A 7,014-nucleotide genomic window follows, 5' to 3' on the forward strand; every position below is an offset into this window, starting at 1 on the left:
GAGGAAGACTCATTAACAACCTGCAATATGCAGATGACACAACTTTGCTTGCTGAAAGTGAGGATGACTTGAAGCAGTTACTGATGAAGATTAAAGACTACAGTCTACAATACAGACTGCACCTCAATATAAAGAAAACAAAAATCCCCACAACTGGTGCAACAAACAAAAGCTTCATGGTGGCTGGAGAAAAGATTGAAGTTATCAAGGATTTCATATTACTTGGTTCTACAATCAACAGCAATGGAAGCAGCAGTCAAGACATCAAACAACATCTTGCACTGGGCAATTCTGCAGCAAAAGACCTCTTTCAAGTGATGAAAAGCAAAGATGTCTCCTTGAAGATTAAGGTGTGCCTAACCTGAGCCATAGTATTTTCAATCACCTTTTATGCATGTGAGAGCTGGATGATGAGTAAGGAAGACCGAAGAAGAGTTGGTGCTTTTGAGTTGTGGTGCTGGAGAAGAATGTTAAGAGTACCATGGTCTGCTAAAAGGACTAACAAATCTCTCCTGGAAGAAGTGCAGCCAGAATGCTCCTTGGAAGAGAGAATGACCAGACTTCTTCTCATCTACTTTGGTCATGTTGTCAGAAGGAACCATTCCCCGGAGAAGGATATCATGCTTGGTAAAGTGGAGGGTCAACAAAGAAGGGGAAGGCCCTCAATGAGATTGATTGACCCAGTGGCTACAACGATGGGCGCAGGTATGGCAAGGATCCTGAGGCTGACACAATACCAGGCAGTGTTTTGTTCTGCTGTGCATAAGGTTGCTATGAGTTGGAGATGACTTGACAGCACCTGAGAACAACAACATGTTCAAGAGAAAGTTTCAGAGTCTCTTCTGACATCTATTTGGTCTTTTCTTTCTTTCCTATATTTTTAATGTCCTTTTACTTTCCTCATGAAAGATGTCCTTAGTACCATTTTGTAACTCATCTGGTCTTCAGTCATTAAAGTTCAATGCACCAAATCTGTTCTTGAGATGGTTTCTAAAGTCAGGTGGGATATACTCAAGGTCATACTTTGGCTTTTATGGACTTGGCTTAATTTTCTGTAGTGTCATCTTGAACTTCCATATGACCAATAATGTCTGTTCTGCAGTTGGCTCCTGGACTTGTTCTGACTGATGATATCAAGCTTCTCCATGGTCTTTTTCCACAGATGTAGTCTATTTGATTCCTGTGTATTCCATCTGGTGAAATCCATATGTATAGTCCTTTATTATGTTGTTGAAAAAGTATTTCCCATGATTAAGTCATTGGTCTTGCAAAATTGTAATATACAATCTCTAGGTGTGTTGTTTCCTTCAGGAAGACCATATTTTCCACCTAGTGATCCTTCTTTTTTTTTCCAACGTTCACATTCCAATCATCAGTAATTAGCAATGAATCTTGATTGCATATTTGATCAATTAAAGACTCCAAAAGTTGCTAAATATCTTGAATTTTTTCATCTTTAATATTAGTCATTGGTATGCAAATTTGAAGGAGCTCAGGTGGCTTAGTGCCTAAGGCACTTGACTGCTAACCAGAAAGCTGGCAGTTCAAACCCACCAGCCACTCCTCAGAAGGAAGGTTGGGCAATCTACTTCCATAGTGATTCCACTCAGAAACCCAAGGAGGGGTTGCCATGAGTTGGATCTGACTTGATGGCAGTGTATTGCATTGTTGCGTTGTTGTGTGTATTTGAATAATAGTCATATTATTCTGTATTATTGCAACTCATCTTCCTTGTAGGTGTATCACTGACAGCATTATACTTCACAGTAGATCTTAAAATGTTCTTGTTGACATTGAATAGAATGTTGTTCCTCTTCACTTCCCAGCATAGTAGATCATATTATTGTCTGATTCAAACTGGCCAATACCAGTCCATTTCAGCTCACTAATGCCTAGGATATCAACCTTCAAGCATTCCATTTCATTTTTGACAACTTCCAGTTTCCCTCAATCCATACTTTTTATATTCTATGATTCTATTATGAATGGACATTTGGAGCTGTTTCTTCTCATTTAAGTTGTGCCACATTTAGCAAATGAAGGTCCTGAAAGCTTTTACTCCATCCCCATCATTAAGGTCATTATTAAGGTCTGTTTGAGAAGGCAACTCTTCTTCAGTTGCATGGTGAGTGCCTTCTAATCCCTGGAGCTCATTTTCTTGCACTATATATATAGTTCTACTGATGCTCATAAGGTTTTCACTGGCCAGTTTTTTTCATAGGTAAATCACCAGGTCTTTCTTCCTATTTTGTCTTAGGCTGGAAGTTCTGCTGAAACCTGTCCAGCATGGATGACCCTGTTGGAAATTGAAATGCTGGTGTCATAGTTTCCAGCATCAGAATAACACACCAGCTACCACAGTACAACAAACTGACAGATAAGTGGTAGATCTATTCTTTACTAAATTGCTTGAATATGCATAAAGAATTCTATAAGGATACATAAGAATCTAATAACAGTTTTTCTCCATGTAGTTGTGTCAAGTGGTATGGGTGTGCAGAGACTGGGTGCTTGGAATTCAGAAATGGGAAAGAGATTTTTTTTCCACTATATTCTTTCTTTAAATATTTTATTATTCAATATGAAAAAATTAAACTGAAAATAAAAATCATCATGAAAATAAGTGACAGATCGAATATGTTCACAGTATATAGTTGTTGTTGTTGTTTTGTGCCGTCGAATCAGACCCGACTCATAGCGACGCCTCCTTGGGTTTCCGAGGCAGTATCACTGTGGAAGTAGATTGCCCCATCTTCCTTCCAAGAAGTGGCTGGTGGGTTTGAACTGCCAGCCTTCTGGTTAGTAGTCAAGTGCCTTAGGCACTAAGCTACCAGAGTATATTATTAAGTATAAAATAGTCATATAAGTATAAAGAGTATACTAATAATTTTAAACAACAAAAGACTCATGATTGGCATAAAATGTAATTGATGATTTTCTTTAATGGGTGGTATTTACGTTTAATGCTGTTCATTTCCCAAGTGTTCCACTATACATATATATCTGTTTTGTATACATGAAACCTTCAGCCTTTGAGTTATAAAACTATGTTCATTTTTACGCAAGCTTTCAAGTACACTAAATTTGAGTTGTGCTAAAACTGGACATAGCATGTTTCTGTTAAGATCAATTCCTACTGCCCCAGGAAATGTAATATGTTTACACTAGTATGGTATGGCAGATAGTAGTGTTTGATTTTATTTTCTTTGGTTGTGAACAAATTTGAAGTAAGGATGATATGATCAAGTTGTTGCTGTCGTCGTGGTTATAGGTGTCATCAAGTCATTTTCAACTCATGGTGACTTCATGTACAGCAGAATGAAATACCACCTGTTCCTGCACCATCCTCACCACAATCATTGCTGTGCGTGAGCCCATTGTTGCAGCCACTGTGTCAATGCATCTCATTAAGCATCTTCCTCTTTTTTGCTATTTGCTTTACCAAGTATGATGTCCTTCTCCAGGGACATTATTTGAATGGAAAGGAGTCCATAATCCGAAGACAAAAGCAAACTAGGAAAGTATGTCATCGTGACAATGTTCAGTGCTTCTTACTGGTTTAAGGCATAATGTATGAAATGTATTTTAGCTGGGAGAAAAAAAAAAAGCCTTATCATTCTTAATAGTGCATAGTAGGTTTCCTCTCTGTCCTTTCTCTTACTTTCTCTGACAACATGGTTCAAGAAACATCAAAGGCCTTCCTAAAGGCAAACTCATCAGTGAGTTTTCTTCTTTGCACTGTTGTGTGGTGTGTGTCAGGTTATTTAGGATCCTGGATAGATCATACACACACATGCACACATCTTAGAATATCTTGTCTAAAATAACTGAGAAAGCATTTTTTCATCTGAAAACTTTTTAGAATATTGATTACTTGGTACTATCAAAAATGGAGATTTTTTTACCATGTGTCCTTATGACCTTTTTATTTTTTTGCACATAGTGAACAACAAAAACAAGGAGAAAAAATATAGAACAATTTCACACCTAAAATTGAAGGACTTGATTACTGTCATTTTGATGATGTGCCTTTTATACGTATGCAGTGGTTAAGAAAGACTTTATGGTTTGGAGCATGAGCACTTTAAAGTGATTCAAAATTATTGAAGAGCTACAAATTTTATAAAGTGCTTCAATTTGTTACTGACTAGAGCAGCAGTGGAATGATTTGGCAGAGCTTTTAGCAAATGCTCTCATAATCTTCCCAGGTGTCTCTCCTTTACATGTGGGTGCTGTGAATGTTCCTTCCTAGAGACACTTCATTGCTAACAGCAGCAAAGCTTCTCTTTTGGAGGTCTTCATGCCACAGAGGCATCCCTCATGCATGGGTATAATTTTGGCAACTCTGCAAACTCTAATGCAGTCTTCTATTGTGATTTGGCTTTGCCAGAAGAAAAAAATGTCTTGCTCTAAAAAAAACTATTGGACTGTTAATTGGTTAATTTAACGTCTGGGTGGGTGTGGGCATGTAGTTGAGAGAAGGTGTGATATGAATGGATAAGGTGGTTAACACATCACAAAATAAGAAAATTCCCTTGAGACACATGAGACTCAGTGTCTTTACTACTTTAGTGAGTAAGTGCTTTTGAGAGGCTGAAACTGTGTCAAAGCAAATTTAATGATTTATTTCTACTTTGGTTTTAGTTTGTATTATTTTGCTGGCCTTTGGTTTTCATGTTTTGGAGTACCAGTAATCCCTGCTTATGTAAAATAGGAAAAATAAGGCCCAATATTTGAAATTTAAAATAATCAGGTGGCTTGTAAGATATTGATTCGTAATGTGGTGTTCCCCTAGAAGCACAAGTATCATTTTGCCTTTTCAAATGGGTTTATACAGCTGAGATATGTTCCAAATAGTACAAGGCTCCTCCGTGTGATGGCTGGAAATGTCACAACATTTTATTTCTTTAAAATCAAGTTTCAGAGCTCAGTTAGTTCACTACAGAGAAAACAATCTTAAATCAGAGAAAAGCTAAATGCATAAAAGTCACTTCAAAGGGATAACCATTTCTGGGGGGATTTAGCACACCTCTAGCAAGTACCTGGCAACGTTAAAAGTCCCTGGAGCTTACTGGTCTGATAGAGACTGGTGAAACCCCCAGGACTATGGCCCCTAGTCACCCATCAGGCCTGGAATTCACTCCCTGTGGCTTCCAGCCAAACAATAAGTGTATAAGGTGGACATTTTCACCAGGTAGGTTCCCTCCTTAGAACAATCAACATGGACAATCAGAAGAGCAGTATTTGCACAGGATGATAGCTCAGAGGGCAAGAATACATAGGAAAGAAGAACACAGGGAAAGGTGATCACAGAGAGGAAGTGGGAAGAGAGCTATTACATTATGGGGATTGTAATCAATGTTATGAAACAATGTATATGAACTTCTGTGTGGAAAATGAATTTGCTCTGTAAACTTTCATCCAAATCACAATTATACATGTGTGTGTGTGAGTACACACAAATATATAGGTATATATACATATATAGAAATTTGGTAGACAGCTACCTGGCCAACTAACTGGAAGAGACACATATTTGTATGCATTCTAAAGAAAGGTGATTCCACAGAATGTGCAAATTATCAAACAATATCATTAATATCACATGCAAGTAAAATTTTCCTGAATATATCCAAAATATGGTTGCAGCAGTATATTGACCAGGAATTTCCAGAAATGCAAGCTGGAAAGGAAGAGCAGGGGGAACAAGGCATATCATTGCTGATGTCAGATGGATCTTGGCTGAAAGCAAAGAATACCAGAAAGATGTTTACTTGTGTTTTATTGGCTATGTAAAAACATTTAATAGGGCGGATCATAACAAATTTTGGATAACATTGAGAAGCATCAGAATTCCAGAACACTTAGTTGTGCTCATGAGGAAACTGTACATAGATCAAAAGACTATCATTCGAACACAACAAGGGGATACTTCATGGTTTAAAATCAGGAAGGGAATGTGTCAAGGTTGCATCCTTTCACCATACTTATTCAATCTGCATGCTGAACAAATAATCTAAGAAGATGGACTATCTGAAGAAGAACATGGCATCAGGATAGAAGGAAGACTCATTAACAACCTTCAATATGAAGATGACACAACTTTGATTGCTGAAAGTGAAGGTGACTTGAAGCAGTTACTGATGAAGATTAAGGACTGCAGTTGGCAGTATGGATTAGATCTCAACATAAAGAAAATGAAAATCCTCACAACTGGACCAATAAACAGCATCATGATAAACAGAGAAAAGATTGAAGTTGTCAAAGATTTCATATTACTTTGTTCCACAATCAACACCAATGGAAGAAGCAGTCAAGAAATCTGATAATATATTGCACTGGGCAAATCTGCTGCAAAAGACTTCTTTTAAATGCTGAAGAGGAAAGATGTCTCTTTGAAGATTGGCCTAATCCAAGCCATGATATTTTCAATTGCCTCATATGCATGTGAAAGCTGGACAATGAATAAGGAAGAGCGAAGAAGAGTTGATGCTTGTGAGTTGTGGTGTTGGCTAAGAATACTAAGTACCATGAACTGTCAGAAGAATGAACAAATCTGTCCTGGAAGAAGTGCAGCTGGAATTCTCCTTGGAAAAGAGAATGGCTTCATCTCACCTGCTTTTGTCATGTTGTCAGAAGGGATCATTCCCTGGAGAAGGAGATCATGCTTGGTAAAGAGGAGAGTCAGAGAAAAAAGGGAAGGCCCTCAATAAGGTGAACTGACACAGTGGGCCTAACGATGGGCTCAGGTATAGCAGGGATTGTGAGGCTGGCACAGGACCAGACAGACAGGGTTTCTTTCTGTTGTACATAGAGTTGCCATGAGTTGGAGCTGATTTCATGGCACCTAACAACAACAGCAATATACATAAATTACATTTGTTGTTGTTGTTGTTATGTGCCGTCGAGTCGGCTCCTACTCATAGCAACCCCTCCTTGGGTTTCCAAGGCAGTATCACTACGGAAGTAGGATTGCCCAACCTTCCTTCTGAGGAGTGGCTGGTGGGTTTGAAC

Source organism: Orycteropus afer, unplaced genomic scaffold (assembly GCF_000298275.1).
Source record: "Orycteropus afer afer isolate SDZICR_OR568_19922 unplaced genomic scaffold, OryAfe1.0 scaffold00105, whole genome shotgun sequence".
Taxonomy (NCBI): domain Eukaryota; kingdom Metazoa; phylum Chordata; class Mammalia; order Tubulidentata; family Orycteropodidae; genus Orycteropus; species Orycteropus afer.